At 43.9% G+C, this 14,915-nt stretch overlaps 1 long non-coding RNA gene across 1 annotated transcript; it reads left to right on the forward strand.

Annotated features, from left to right (window-relative positions):
* The first annotated feature begins 5,587 nt into the window (after positions 1–5,587).
* LOC148133943 (uncharacterized) lies at positions 5,588–14,197 on the forward strand. The gene is made up of 3 exons (XR_015755997.1): positions 5,588–5,670; positions 6,062–6,177; positions 14,179–14,197. It is a non-coding gene; the product is annotated as an uncharacterized LOC148133943 (long non-coding RNA).
* The last annotated feature ends 718 nt before the right edge of the window (positions 14,198–14,915 follow it).

Consider the following 14,915-nt stretch of genomic DNA (forward strand, 5'->3'; position numbering starts at 1 on the left):
AGGCATCAGTAAATGGAAGAATTAGTACAGGGTATGAGTAAATGGGAGGTTTGGTGGGAATCAATAAATGGGAGATTCGGTGCACAGTGCCATTAATTAAAAAATTGGTGGGAGTGCCAATATATTGGAAAATTGGAGCAGAACATGTTTAAATTGGGGAATACGGGCCAGGGATTCAATAAAAAGTATTAGTAAATTGGAGACTCAATTCAGTGCATTACTGAATGAAAAACAAATCTGCAGGGCAACCGTACGCTGAAGATGTGTGTCAGGGAACAACTAAATGGAAGGAATTGGTGCAGGGCAACAATAATTGGAGAACTCATTAAATTCTAAGTGGGAGGACTGGGGCAGGATAACCTCAATGGGTGAGTTGGTGCAGTTCCCGGATTTGTACGGGATTGGTAAATGGGAGAATTGGTACAGGGAAGCAGAGCCCTAAATAGAACCGCAGAGATGTACAGTGCTTTAGCTCCCACAACAGTGACTGCACCGCACAAGGACTTCAGTTGCTATGAAGCATATTCAGAAATCCTGAATGTGTGAAAATACATTTATAAATACAAATCAAGCCTTTGCAATGAATATAAGATCCCAATACAGGGCAGGAAATTGATATCTATCGATCTCATCTCACCGGAGAGAAATCAGGGGGAAAAACTGTGTTTTTGATGTGATTGATACCTGAACAATTAAACACCAGTTAAGTTAAAGAGATAATTCACATCCAATGAAGTAAACTATTACTGACCAAATAAACATAGTCCAGTTCTGGATGCAATAACAGCAGAATACGATCACGTTACCCCACTGGAATGTGTGTGTCACCATAGTCTTACCAGACCACAGGGGCTGCTCTCTTCATTACAGAGAGAAGCAACTCATGATGATTTGACCAGAGGGCCCAGACCTCAGGCAAACGAAGAATTTGAGAAGAAGAGTCCTTCATGGTAACCTCAAACTGGTAATGGGAATTGAAACCACGCTGTTTGCATCACACCCCTCTGTAAACCAACAATGCAGCCAACTTAGCTAAACTGATCCCCCCTAACTGGAGTGTCACATGTGGGGATGAATAATTGAATCCCTTGCTACATACAGTGCAGGTTAACAGCCTCTTCCCACAATGTGTTCGTTGATGTTTCGTCAAATCATTGCTACTCATAAAGCTCTTCTCACAGTCTGAGCATTTACATGTTCTCTCATTGATGTGAACAAAGCCATAGCTGCTGAGATTGGAGAACCGAGTGAACCGCTTCCCACACAAGGAGCAGGTAAAAGGTGTGAATGTGCTGGTGCTCACTGAGTACAGATGACTAAATGAATCCCTTCCTACATCCGTGCAGGCGTACAGTTTCTCTCTCTCTCTCTCTCTCTCTCTCTCTCTCTCTCTCTCTCTCTCTCTCTCTCTCTCTCTCTCTCTCTCTCTCTCCAGTATGGCCACGCTCATGTATTTGAAGCTTTGCTGATTTAATAAATCCCTTCTCACACACAGAGCAGATGATTGGTCTCTCTCCAGTGTCAACTCAACGGTTGACATTAGGCTGAACTGGGAAGTTTATTCCTTGCCAAACAGAGCAGACAACACTTCTCTCCCGATGATGAAGGCGTTTGTCTGACATTAGGCTGGATCCCCAAGTTAATACCTTCCCACACATGGAACAGCTGAATACCTTCTCCCCCATGGGAACAGGTTGATGTTAAATTCTGGCTGAAACATTTGTTGCTGGAAAAGCGCAGCAGGTCAGGCAGCATCAAAGGAACAGGAGAATCGACGTTTCGGTCATAAGCCCTTCTTCAGGAAGGAGATTAGTGTGCCAAGCAGGCTAAGATAAAAGGTAGGGAGGAGGGACTTGGGGGAGTGGCGTTGGGAATGCGATAGGTGGAAGGAGGTTAAGGTGAGGGTGTTAGGCCGGAGAGGGGGTGGGGCGGAGAGGTTGGGAAGAAGATTGCAGGTCAAGAAGGCGGTGCTGAGTCTGAGGGTTGGGACTGAAATAAGGCCGGGGGAGGGAAAATGAAAAAGCTTGAGAAATCTGCATTCATCCCTTGTGGTTGGAGGGTTCCTAGGCGGAAGATGAGGCGTTCTTACTCCAGGCGTGGTGTTGCTGATTGAGGACCTGGCTGAAGAGCTTCAGGGCAGAGGAGATGATCTGGGGGGGTGCAGTTAGAGAGGGACTTGCTGAGATCCTTGTAGAGGGAGGAGGAGAGCTTCTCCAAGGAAGGCATCCTTGCAAGAGGATTCGCAGTAGGTTAAAATCAACGAGCAGAAAGTGAGGACTGCAGATGCCGGAGTTCAGAGCTGAAAAATGTGTTGCTGGAAAAGCGCAGCAGGTCAGGCAGCATCAAAGGAACAGGAGAATCGACGTTCCCGTCATAAGACCTTCTTCAGGAAGGAGATTAGTGTGCCAAGCAGGCTAAGATAAAAGGTAGGGAGGAGGGACTTGGGGGAGTGGCGTTGGGAATGCAATAGGTGGAAGGAGGTTAAGGTGTGAAATTATGACCATTGAATTTAAGACCTTTACACATCTTACAGTTTTTTTCCCCCCACAGTCGGGGAAAGGTCTCTTGTCAGTGTGAACCCACTGGTGTTACATGAAGCTGGATGACTGAGTAAATCCCTTCCCACACATAGAACAGATGAACTATCTCTCCACAGAATGTCTGTTTTGATGAGTCTCCAGCTGGTCTGGGGATTTGCAATCCTTCTCACAATCCAGATATTTCCATGGTGCTGATCTCCTCACATATCTCCAAGTTGGATAATGTGTTGAATCCTTTCCCATAAACACAACATATTTATGGCTTCTCTGTCTGTGGACTTTTAAAGAATGTTAACTGGATAATGATAAATAATTTCTGCAGTCTGTTCAGTGGAACACACACTGTTGTGTGTGTGTGTGTCTGTGTGCATCTCTGTCAGTGTGTGCGTCTGTGTGCGTCTGTGTGTTTGCACTTTACTACTCACAATTTTTTTTGAAATCTTTGCTTCCAGACATACCAGATAAACACCTTCACTTTATGTCCAAATGAATCAAGTGACTCTGTTGGATCTTTATGTCATGTTTGATTTGACTAACTAATCTTCAATTCTTTCAGTCTATTTCTCTGTGAAATGATTTTCAAATATTATCGTGGTGCATACAGAGTAAAAACTCAGAACAAACAAATCCAATTTCAGAAAGACATCCTCCCTCTACTCTATACCTCCTCCCAAACAAATGATCCAATCATATCAAAAGATGCAAAAAGCCCCATCAAAAGACAAAAGGGACCTTCCTGAATAAATCAGGTTGTTGTTCCAACATACATGAGACAATGTGTGTCCTGAGGTGCACATCTGTTGTGGGATGTACCTTGCCAACTGGTGGACAGCACTATCCCATATCCAGAAGGATGTTACACAAGAGATAATCCCCTTTGCTGCTACTGTACAGCAATGGGGAAGAAAGACAATGATGAAGGTTGTTGGCAATTAAGAGTGCTGTTTTGTCCCACATGTTGATAAGGTTCTTGTGTCGCTGAAGCAGCATTCAACCAGGCAAGTGGGGAGGATTCTGTATCACACCTGACTTACGTCTTGTAAGGTGGGCAGTCAGGAGGTGAGTTGAGCGCTGCAAGACGTTTTGCATCTGCCCTGATCTTGTATCAACTGTAGTTATATAGTTAGTCCTGTTCAGCTTCTGGTCAATATTACACCCCCGGAATGCTGCTCATGGAGGATTCAACAATGATATTGTTGTGGATTGTCAACAAGGGATACTCGGATATTCTCTTGTTCCAGCCGTATCACATCCGTGGCTTTGCCAGGCACGGATGTGATACGGCTGGTACTTGCCACTTGTGCAGATTTTAGATCCTGGCCAGGTCTTGCTACATATGGATATGCGGTTTTTTAGCGACGTTGAGGTTCAGGTTGTAAGATTGTTCTCAATTAGAACAAACCTACCATCTCAGCGGGCAACCTTATAACCTGAACATATGGATATGCACTACATCAGTATCTGAGCAGTTGAAAATGATGCTGAATATTGTCCAATTGTCAACCAACAACCTTGCTTCTGAAGGGAAATTTATTGACAAAGCAGCTGAAGTTGGTTGACCCTGAGACTCCACCCTGAGGAACTCCCCTCGAACTAACAAGGCCTGGCTTCTCAAGGCCCACCTATTTCACAAGTGGGACATGGCACGTCTGAACAGGTTGGTTAAAAATGTCACCTGCAAAAATATCCAGGGATTCAAGTAGACTGCTTTTGTTTCAAAGATCACCTGAGGGTGAAGCTGCTATAAAGCTATCGCCCAGGACACTGCACCACCCGGGCAATGGGTTCTGAAGGAGATGCACACAGGACTGGAATGGTTCACTCTGCTTCTCTGTCCTTATCTCCTGCCTGACCTGGTCACTTCCTCCAGCACTTTCTGATTTGATTTGGATGTGATCATAAGAGGTACAGTTAGTAAGTTTGCTGATGACACCAAAATTGGAGGTGTAGTGGACAGAGAAGAAAGTTACCTCAGATTACAACAGGATCTTGACCAGGTGGGCCAATGGGCTGAGAAATAGCAGATGGAGTTTAATTCAGAAAAATGCAAGGTTCTGGATTTTGGGAAAACAAATCTTAGATGGACTTATACACTTAATGATAAGGTCCAAGGGAGTGTTGATGAACAAAGAGACCTTGGAGTGCAGATTCATGGCTCCTTGAAAGTGGAGTCGCAGGTCAATAGGATAGTGAAGAAGGCGTTTGGTATGCTTTCCTTTATCGGTCAGAGTATTGAGTACAGGAGTTGGGAGGTCATGTTGCAGCTAAAGATGATATGAGTTAGGCGACTGTTGGAATATTGTGTGCAATTCTGGTCTCTTCCTATTGGAAAGATGTTGCGAAACTTGAACAGGTTCAGAAACGATTTACAAAGATGTTGCCAGGATTGGAGGATTTGAGCTATATGGAGAAGCTGAACAGGCTAGGGCTGTTTTCCCTGGAGTGACGGAGGTTGAGGGGTGACCTTACAGAGGTTTTCCAAAATCATTAGGGGCATGAAAAGGATAAATAGACAAAGTTTTTTTTCCCTGGGGTGGGGCAGTCCAGAACTAGAGGGAAGAGGTTTAGGGTGAGAGGGCAAATATATAAAAGAGACCCAAGGGGCAATTCTTTCACGCACAGAGTGATACATGTATGGAATGAGCTGCCAGAGGAAATGGTGGAGGCTGGTACAATTGCAACATTTAAAAGACATTTGGATGGGTGTATGAATAGGAAGGGTTTGGTGGGATACAGGCCGGTAGCTGGCAGGTGGGACTAGATTGGGTTGGGATATCTGGTCGGTATGAATGGGCTGGACCGAAGGCTCTGTTTCCATGCCGTACATCTCTATGACTCTCGTCTCAGATTTTCAGCATCTGCATGAATCTCCCTTAGGCCCCGCCCAGTGACGTCACGCATCCCTCTGCGCATACGTCCACATTTCCGGCCAAGATGGCGGCTGGTCACCTCGGAACTGTAAAACACTTAGCCACAAGTTATTTTAAAGGTTTTCGCTTCTCGCTGGAAGGGTTTATTCTCGGTCTGAATCCCTCTCTCCAGCTTCTGCAGCCTTACCGTCTGGAAAAGCGCGTCTCGCCATTTCACACGGAGCCAAACACAGCACTGCGGCTGCACCGCCCTCCCTGTAGTGAGTATAGAGAGTATTCATCCCCGTGGAGAATGCTGGGTAGCTACTCCGCCATTGAGGAGATTCACACAGAAGATTGAATCTGTTCATTAATAATTTTCTCTTTCCTGAATTCCAATCTTCTGCTATCCAAATAATCTTTGGAAGAACAAAATTGGCGGTTAGAAAAACATCTTAAAATTGGATGCATCTCTCAAATAATCTCTACAACATAATCTTGTCATTAAAATAGTAGATCTCTCAAATCAAGTTGGAAATTCCCATCCTGAACTGATGGTGGTCGATTTTGGAAACACCTTTAACAGGTGGATGTTTAATACACAAGCCAAGAGATACATTTGTTTATTCTGAATGTCTCTCAACATGTTTCTTTTGTCATCTCATTTTGCAGAGTAGTGGAAGGAATGAAAACTGAAGCGTTTCTCTGGTGCACGTTCTGTGCTAACTTCTCAGCTCCAAGCTCCAGCTAGAGAGTTTACATTGAAGTACAACGACATTGATTCAGAGGTGAATATTTTTGAACTTTCATCTATAATTTAGTAGTTAACTTGCTTTGCTGTGGTTCATTGGTTAGGCCCTGGTGTGATCTCTTCACTGTGGATCTGAATCCCTGTCCTCCATGACAATCTCTTTGCCAATATCCAACCTGCGCTACCTTTAATAATGAGTATTTTAACTCTCTGTGACAGATTATTGTTATTTCTTCTAGTTATGGTCAAATGAGAGCTTCGTCACTGCAGATCCCTGACGTATTTGCTGTTAATTTATTCCACTCGTATGTGTAGCCTACCTCACAAACATCACTCAGACCCTGCTATGCTCTATTTTTGCTTTCATTCTTCATGCTCCCTCTTACACACACTCTTCCCTTCCCTGCTCGTACACACCCATGCTTCCCCCGCTATCACCTTCCCCCTCCCGTCGCCTTCCCTCCCCGTCACCCTTCTCCCCCCGTCATCCTTCTTTGAATCAAGTGCAGTGCCAAATTTAAGCCAACCGAATGAGAAGCCCTGTGATAGCGATAATGTAACATTTTCTGTAAACAACGCAGAGAACCACGGAAACCCAGTTTTCAATCAAGTCTATTTTGCACAACATTTTTCTCTGTCCAATTAAGTCAGTGAATATTAAAAGGACTCAGTCCCGGTCCTGGTCATTGTGACCAAATGTTCAAGGCAATAAATGGCAATGATAATGATGCTTGACATCGACAGGTGTATTCCTACTCACCAGAGTCACATTGTATTACAGATCACGTGAGCAGAGGATAGGATGATCCTTCTGGCACCCTGAGACAGTGCGACAATTAATCCCACATTGTTTGTCTCACTCCATACCATACACCAGTTCATCAGCGGACTGAGATAACCGGCTTCCATTTCATGCAAAGCTAAAACAAACAGCTCAGCACATTTACAATCTGTAGTAGTTCATGGAGAACCAGCTGCTACACCTTTCAACACCACTAGCTCTTCTTACATTTAACATGTTCAGTTGCAGGTATTATGCTATTTCTTTCTGATAAACGTTAACTAATTCGCGAGTGTGTCACATTTGCCTTCTCATCCAGGCACTCCAGAATCCTTGTCCCTGTTAAATTCGCTCCTGCTGTCAACGTCTTTGTCGCTCCTTGCTGGTTTTGAAGCTCTAACGTCATACACTCACCTGAACGAGGGAAGTTCCCTCCTAGTTACCCTTAGCAACCTCACACCCGCTGGAAAACCTCCATTAGGACACAACTCAGTTATTCCCGATTTGTATTGCGTGATTCCTCATCTATTCCCCCATCCCTTTAAACCCCTTCTTTTATTTTCTCGTGGCTTTATCTCCCAGGAAATCTCATTTCCGTCATCTCGAACGATTTTATATCGAGGGAACTCTGACCATATCCTTCCTAACGATATTCCACCCCCCAAACCACGTGTAATTCATCATGTCTTTATATAGCATTAAATTTCGTCCTGAGGAATGATGCTGGGTCCAATTCAACTCATGAAAACTTACCACTGTGCTATGCAATCTGATTACCTGTACAGTAAAGATGAGGGCGATTTCATTTCCAGCTGAATCGGTTGGCTGCAGCAACATTGGCTCAAATCGCAGTCACATAGGTGATTGTTGTTCTTATTGTTATTTCTTCTGAACATGTGCTGAAGTAACACAGTGAGGAATCAACTAATATTGTCAGACATACATAAGCAGTGTGTTAAATCTGAGATTATGAGAATAGTGCAGTTTTGTTGAACATACCAGAGATTGTTCAAATCTCAGGCACATGAGATTGACAGAGAGCGATGTTGAGCGACATAGATTGTCTTGGCAAATGCCAGTGTAATGACGTTGTGGGTATAATGTTCTTTTAATGGCGCTGAAATGTCTGGCTAGCACAAGGAGTCCAGAACAAGGTATCAACATAACATTTGGTCAAAACAACTAAGAGCTGTGTTACATGGATACAAACAAAATACGAATTTGGCCAATCAGTTTAAATTATGCCCCAATCAAGTTACAATTTGTTATTTTTACAATGTTAAAACCAATGAAACGATCCAACGTTTTGTGGGACAAATATCGGACATTTTTAACAGTTACCCAGGGCGGCAAAGAACAGCAAAGAGAGCAGATAAAAGACCAACAGTTGTAAGGTGTTAGTAAAATCTTCAAGAGGTGCCCATCTGGAAAAATAGATTGCATAGAAGAAATGCATCAACACCGACCTGGAGAAATAAATCTACAGAGGAAGATACAAAGAAAAGATTCGACAACTGACTGGTTTTGAATTGTAATTTTTTTGTAAATGTTAATGAAATCTGGTTTGGGGAAGGTATTGTAGAGGAGAAGGTTAAATACCAGTTTAGAGAAAGGCGTTGAAAGTAAATGTAAGTTGATTATTCTGTTTCAAATATCAAAATATAATGTTATTTTTATCTTTAAATAATGATTTTTTGGAAATTCTTTGCCTATTGAATTTTAACAGAAGACAACACGGACGAATCCTTTCTGTTTTGATGGTTTTCATCAGCAGAGGGGGTTTACCTCGTCACGCAACGCCAGTTTCTGTTGTTGCTTTGTAGTTTCGCTCATTTGTGCATTTTGCCTCATTAAAGATTTTGAAGTTGTCCTCTCTACACAAAAGGTCCGTGCTTTTCGCCATTGCACTAAATGTTCAGTGTGTCAAAGCGACAGGGCTCCGTACAATAACAATCGACGCTGTTTCAATCTATCTATCCTGATATTCACCTATGGAACCAACACTGCGTACTCTCCTCCAGTCTGGAAAAAAATCCCTTCACAGAAAATGTTATATCCCTCTCTCAAGGGGCTTTTCATTCCATGGCATTCAATTCCTCACAGAATCGGTTTCAACAGATTTTGTCACTCAGTCATTCCTTTGTTTGTGCTCAAATCCTCTGAGCAGAGCGTCACAGTTGGAGCATGATGAACTCATAACCCAGAGGGCTGACCATACTCTGTGAACTATAGTCTCCTTTTCATCTTTTGACTAACAGCAGATAGATGTATCTATGCTCTGCAAAATTTTCACGCCTGTTTTAAGAAGCGAGATAAACAGTTCCTGGTTCCTGCTTTTGTTGTCACACAGACTAAGATTGAAAATGTTGCGAACATGCACTGGTCAAGACTGTGCTCTGAGGGGTGTTAAGAGAATGGTCTGAAACGGTATCTTCTGTTCCCTGTCACTCTGTGATGATTTGAGCTTTGAAATTTATTCTCTGAGCTTGTGGTAACGTGATAAAGTTTATACACATCAGGTGCAGTGTGCCTGAGCGACAGGATATGCTGCAGTAACATTCCATGCTGATTCAGACAGCAGAGGCCTTGCTGTAACTTTGAGGAGGACACAGACACAGTTCCCGATGACTGGGAGAGATACTCTCTTTCCCTGTAGTTCTGCTTCAGAATGTTTCATCTATTTCAGATGGCGTTATTTGCACAAGGTTCCCAAAAGAAAATGGGTTCCTGTGCATCGCGAACTCCCTTTTGTACAGCTTTCCACAATTTGCATAACTCCTACTCCTTCATGCCGCCTCCCCGATCCCCAAACCTGTTTTTGATATGGAGCTGAAGAGCACGTTCACAATTCTCTCCCACGACACTGATTGCCATGCCACACCCCAGACGAAAAGCTGAAGACTGTGGGAAACTGCTGTGGTCAGCGCTAACAGAGCGGCCCAGCGGGAGCCTATTGGGCACATTACTCGGAAATTAATGGATTGAAAACATCCTCTGCTCGTTGACAATTCCAGGTGTCAGTGTGTGTACTGACCCGTTCGTGTTCCTCGATAACATAGCTCTATTCTACGTATTGCATGTTGTTCCACTTTCCACTTCCTTTCACTCAATGTATCTGAAATGAACGTTTCGTTATGATACACCCGCCAAATTTACACATGTGAGGAAACACACTTGTGAAGGTCTGGACGCTCTTTTTCTGTTGTCTGTCGGTCCGCTCTGATCTGATTCACAAAATCATTTGCCAGAGCTGGGAATAAACTGGTGAAGGTGAGATATATCAGTTGTAGACTGCTCTATGCGCATGACGCCCTGTAGTCAGTCCTTACGCTGGTTCACACAGCAGTGTCCTTCCCGTGAAATGAAAAGTCGTGAGTGACAATTGGATCAACTTGTTGGAGACAGCATTATGACACTGACACAATACCATATTATTAGGACATAGATCGCCAATTATGAATAACCACAGAGATATACAAGCTACAGAGATTCGCCCAGGACTCATACGTTGACCAGCTTCAGTCAACGTATGAGTGACGTCACACGTTAATGTTGTCCATCTTCCTGTCTCTGGGACAGAGTGGCTGATGGTGAAACAGTGTTTCATCTTAACCTTCTCTTCTGCGTTAGACTGTCTGCAGCCCCGCAGCTCAGGACTGTGGGGATGAAACTGAGGGTTTCATTCGCATTTTCTTCATTTGGGACAGTTGGGGCTCAGGTGTTAACTGCTGCCCGATTGCAGTGTAGAAAATAATGTCACTGTTACAAAAACCTTCCTACAGGATTGTTGTGTGAAGATGGAGTCTGAACAGCAAACAGGCTGCACAAAAATGCCCTCACATGAATTTAACTGATGGCAGAGAATCCGGAGAACATTCTGTCTTTCCCAACAGACAACTCTCAGATAAACGATATTTTCAGGAAGTTTCCAAACAAACTTGCAGATTTCCAGCACTTGATGGAACTGGCTGTGCCGATCAGAGCGAGCTTGAGGGCACATCCACGCTTGCCTCCCCTCACACTGCCTGCCATTGGAGGGAAATAGCTGAAAACTCTGCCGATGGAGTCCAAGCGGAAGGGATAAACAGCACTGTCCCGTCAACAAGGAGACGGAATAAGAAGGCGATATTCTTGAAACTCTTTGGAGCTTAGAAATCCGAGAGCAAAGTGAAATGTAGTTAGTTCTGAGCGACTTTGAGCTGGTTTGGTGTTGGAAACGTAAGAATGTCACGTGTTTAGGGGCATGATCGTCGCTTCGTAGCTTGAGTTAATACTGACATGTGAGAATTTCTTACTTCATGTCGCCATCGAGCCTTGGTTGTTTGATTTCACTTTGCCCGGTCGTCCTATCAACTGTTTGATAAAAATAAGGTGTAAATCATGAAGTTGCACCCCTTGAAATAACGTCGAGTTCTGGGGTAATAAGTGTCATTGTAGTGGGCATGGCAAAGTACCACATGCGGTAAAAGTGAAACAAGTGTTTCAGGATGTTCACCCACACAATCTCACTCTGAATAATTCCACCATCTTGATGTTTGCACAGTTCTGGGTTTGAACATTTCGGAAGTGGGGACGGGAAAGGATTGGAAACAGCGCTGAACAAGTTGATGGGAATGGTCTGGTATCTGAGGAATATCAATAATAAAGGTTATTGGGAAAATTGGGACAGTTTTACATGGAGAGTAGAAGGTCGAAAGCTGGCCTTGTTAAACCTTTCCAAGACATGAGTGGGATAGACAGAGGAAATAAGGAAGGGAGAATGCTCCCCACGCCTGAAAGGGTCGAGAATGATTCGGCAGATATTTAAAGTCATTAGTAAACGTAAAAAAATGTACATGAGGAGAACCGTTCTCACATAGGGAGTGGTTAGGATCTGTAATGCATTGCCTGACATTGACAAAGACGCAGTTTCAATCGAGTTATTTAAAAACAGTTTTATGTTTATGTTGAAAGTAAACGTGCGGAGAGTTACAGGGAGAAGGCAAGAGAATGATACCAAAAGAGAAACACATTTATCTCTGTGGAGAGCCAGCACAGCTCAGATGGTTTGTGACACATTTTTGATTCTGAGTGGAATCACAGTTAGACCAACAGAATGTAGGGAGTTAAACAACGGTGATATTGGCAAAGCCGGGACACATCTGCACAACAGAATCTTAGCCGGCACGTACAGGTCACAGGGAGGAAGTCGCTACCTGATAATCCTGCAGGGTGTCCTGCGGATCAGACACAGCTCCCTTCATTACTCAGAGAAGGTCAGGGCTCTGTAGCGTGGCCAAGCAGCCTCAGCCGCAGGATTCAGGTTCCAATGTGGCAGGTGGTGGAGGTTTGAATCCCACTGCTGCAATTTCCGTCACATCAGCTGCAGCGTGTTCAAGTGCCGTGGTCAAAGGACAACTGCGGGTCTGTCTCTTTTGGAGAGTAAACTGCAGTGTGGGAGAGTACAGAATTTCTCCAAGGGGTCAGTCTCCGTGTTGTCATGACGTCTTCGCCTTCCACACGGTAAATCGCGGGCTCAAGCAGCTCTCTTGCTGCTGTTTCGTTCCAGGCAAGTTGAGTTTTCACTGGAATTGAAGAGAGACTGTTTTTTATTGTTGTTGTGAAACAAAGTCCTGCAGTGACTCTTCTCGCCATTATTTGGTGTTCTGGCGCAAGGGAAAATGTTTCCAATGAATTGCGATGTCATATGTTCTTAAATTCCTCTCTATTCCTTCTTTTCTGTCCTGGGGATGGCGGAAGGGAAAGCTAATCTAATCGAGACTGTGATTGATGAAATTGACTTTCTATGGCCTATTCTTATTGTGTTCATTCTTTCTCTCTTTTCAGCACTTTCTGGGAAGTGGTGGTTCACTAAGGCTCCAGTATGTTTGAAAGAATAAGTTGGAATTGCCCTGTTGTTAGTTGTGAGATTGCTTTATAACTCATGCCCTCGGAATATCTCACATTTAGCATTCATGCATCTCTGTGTCTGAAAATGCATGAGGAATGCCAGTTTTGTTTGTGTTCCGTGTTAACTGCTCTCTGTTTTGCAATTCGCTCAATACATTTCGAGATAACACGGTTTGTGAGATAACTGCCAGCAGCAAAAATCCTCAACTGAGGATCCGGGACTATCTCACGAAGTATGGTCAGTCGTGACAAAAGTAAGGAAGTCTTTCCGTTCTGCAGTGTTTAACAATGCTACCTTTCCGTTGAACAGTCGAATAGACTAAACTATTGCGCCACAGCCAGTGATGGCTAGCCCCGCTAATAGTAATCCTTGAAAGCGGGTGCAAGCAACACGACGTTGCTTGATGGACGAGAACGGAGATTTCCTGTTTGCTTTCCCATCAGCTTTGAGTTTACTCGCGCAAATCGACTCTCAGGGTGAAAAATAATGCAATTCCATTTTAAGTACTGGGCGAAACGTTGTTAAGTGTTTCTCCAACCTGCTTCTGAACATACGCCATTCCGTTTAAGAGTGTAGTTCCCGCGTTCTAATCCTGCCACAAAAAGCAGTGACGCATTTGCATTCCTTGCGCAGATGGTCCTTTCCAAAGCCAAGGAGAAAGCTGATGTGCTGGTGTCACGGTGCACCATGGATTCATAATGTAGCCTATCTGTCAAATATACCCCAAAGTCGTCTCTGAAAGGTCTCATTTTGAAGCTGTCTGCCGTTATTCAATGTGCTAGAGTTAGCACCAGAAGTCCTGAATCATGCTTTCGCACGTTAGCGGCTCATTCCGTCAGCAAAGCAATGAATGAATTTACAGTTTCAGAGGAACCTCTGGACTTGTGCTGTCATAGCGTCACTCATATTAAGGTGCGCCCCGAGATCTAAGTCATGTTGGTACTGAGACTGCGGAAATAACAGACAGGTTACCGAATGGCATTGCATCTATTTGGTTTTCTTAAAATCACAGAAAGCAGGAAAGTGTAAACGGGGAGTGAGTGGCAGAGGGGAGGGGGGAAGCCGGATAACAAAGTGAGGCAGTTGCACCTCTGATGAAACTCTTCCATTGTGATTCACTCAACAATTAGAGACATGAAGGTGACTCAGGCGGGAGAGCTTTTTACATCGAGAATAAAGAGCACTCACGTACATTTAGCACCTCTTTGACATCTTCTGGAGTGGGGAGTGGGGTAATCACCTTTTGACTTCTGTTGCTATGTTCAGAAACTGCCTTTTAGATTGACGTGAACAGACACTGCATCTATAATAAGCACCATGGAATTTCGTAAAATTTACTGAGTCGCTTCCCATCGATTCCCACACAGGGTTCCAACTCAGCTGGCAGCCATGTCGCTCATGTCCTGGTGAAGACATCTCTGCAGCAAGTTGCACGGTTAATGTAACAGACAAGGAAAGTGCCAAATCATACTGCCACCGAGGTATGAGCATGCTGACATTGTGATCTATCTTCTCGGATTGGACTGCTACCGCGGCTTTTCAGGTAGAAAACATTCTTTGGGACACTGATTCTGCAAAATAGTCCCGGTGACTGAAACTATGCTGCACGGTATGATGTGGAACTCGGCATACTCACTTATGTGCATTTTTTCTGAAGTCCAGTGTATTTCATGTTCCGTGTTAATGTGAAAGTTGTTCTGTTTCGACCAATGGGTGAAATCATTTCCTAAAGCAAGAATCGACATTCCAGTAATGTCATGGCTATTTTATCAAATCAAAACATGCATTCTCACACTCGCATATACATTTGTAGCTGAAAAGAGACTCAGAAGATAGATTCAGCTTTCCATTGATTTTTGTGTGGATTGATGGGCTACCTTTATCTGTTGCGAAATTGATCTTGTAGTCGGGCATATCCGAGCTGCGATGCGAGAAGGACAGGGATCACGGAATGCTTTCCCTGTGAGTTTACTTCTATTATTTTGCAGGAGCACAATTGAAAATGTATGAATATAGTTGGCACGCTTTCGGGTGTTACCGTGGCCGAGCGGTCGAAGGCGCTGGAACCAGGTTCCAGTCTCTAAGGGGGCGTCGCTTCCAATCC

Source organism: Chiloscyllium plagiosum, unplaced genomic scaffold, assembly GCF_037043375.1.
Source record: "Chiloscyllium plagiosum isolate Xiang-an unplaced genomic scaffold, Cpla_swu_hap1 HiC_scaffold_173, whole genome shotgun sequence".
Lineage (NCBI taxonomy): Eukaryota > Metazoa > Chordata > Chondrichthyes > Orectolobiformes > Hemiscylliidae > Chiloscyllium > Chiloscyllium plagiosum.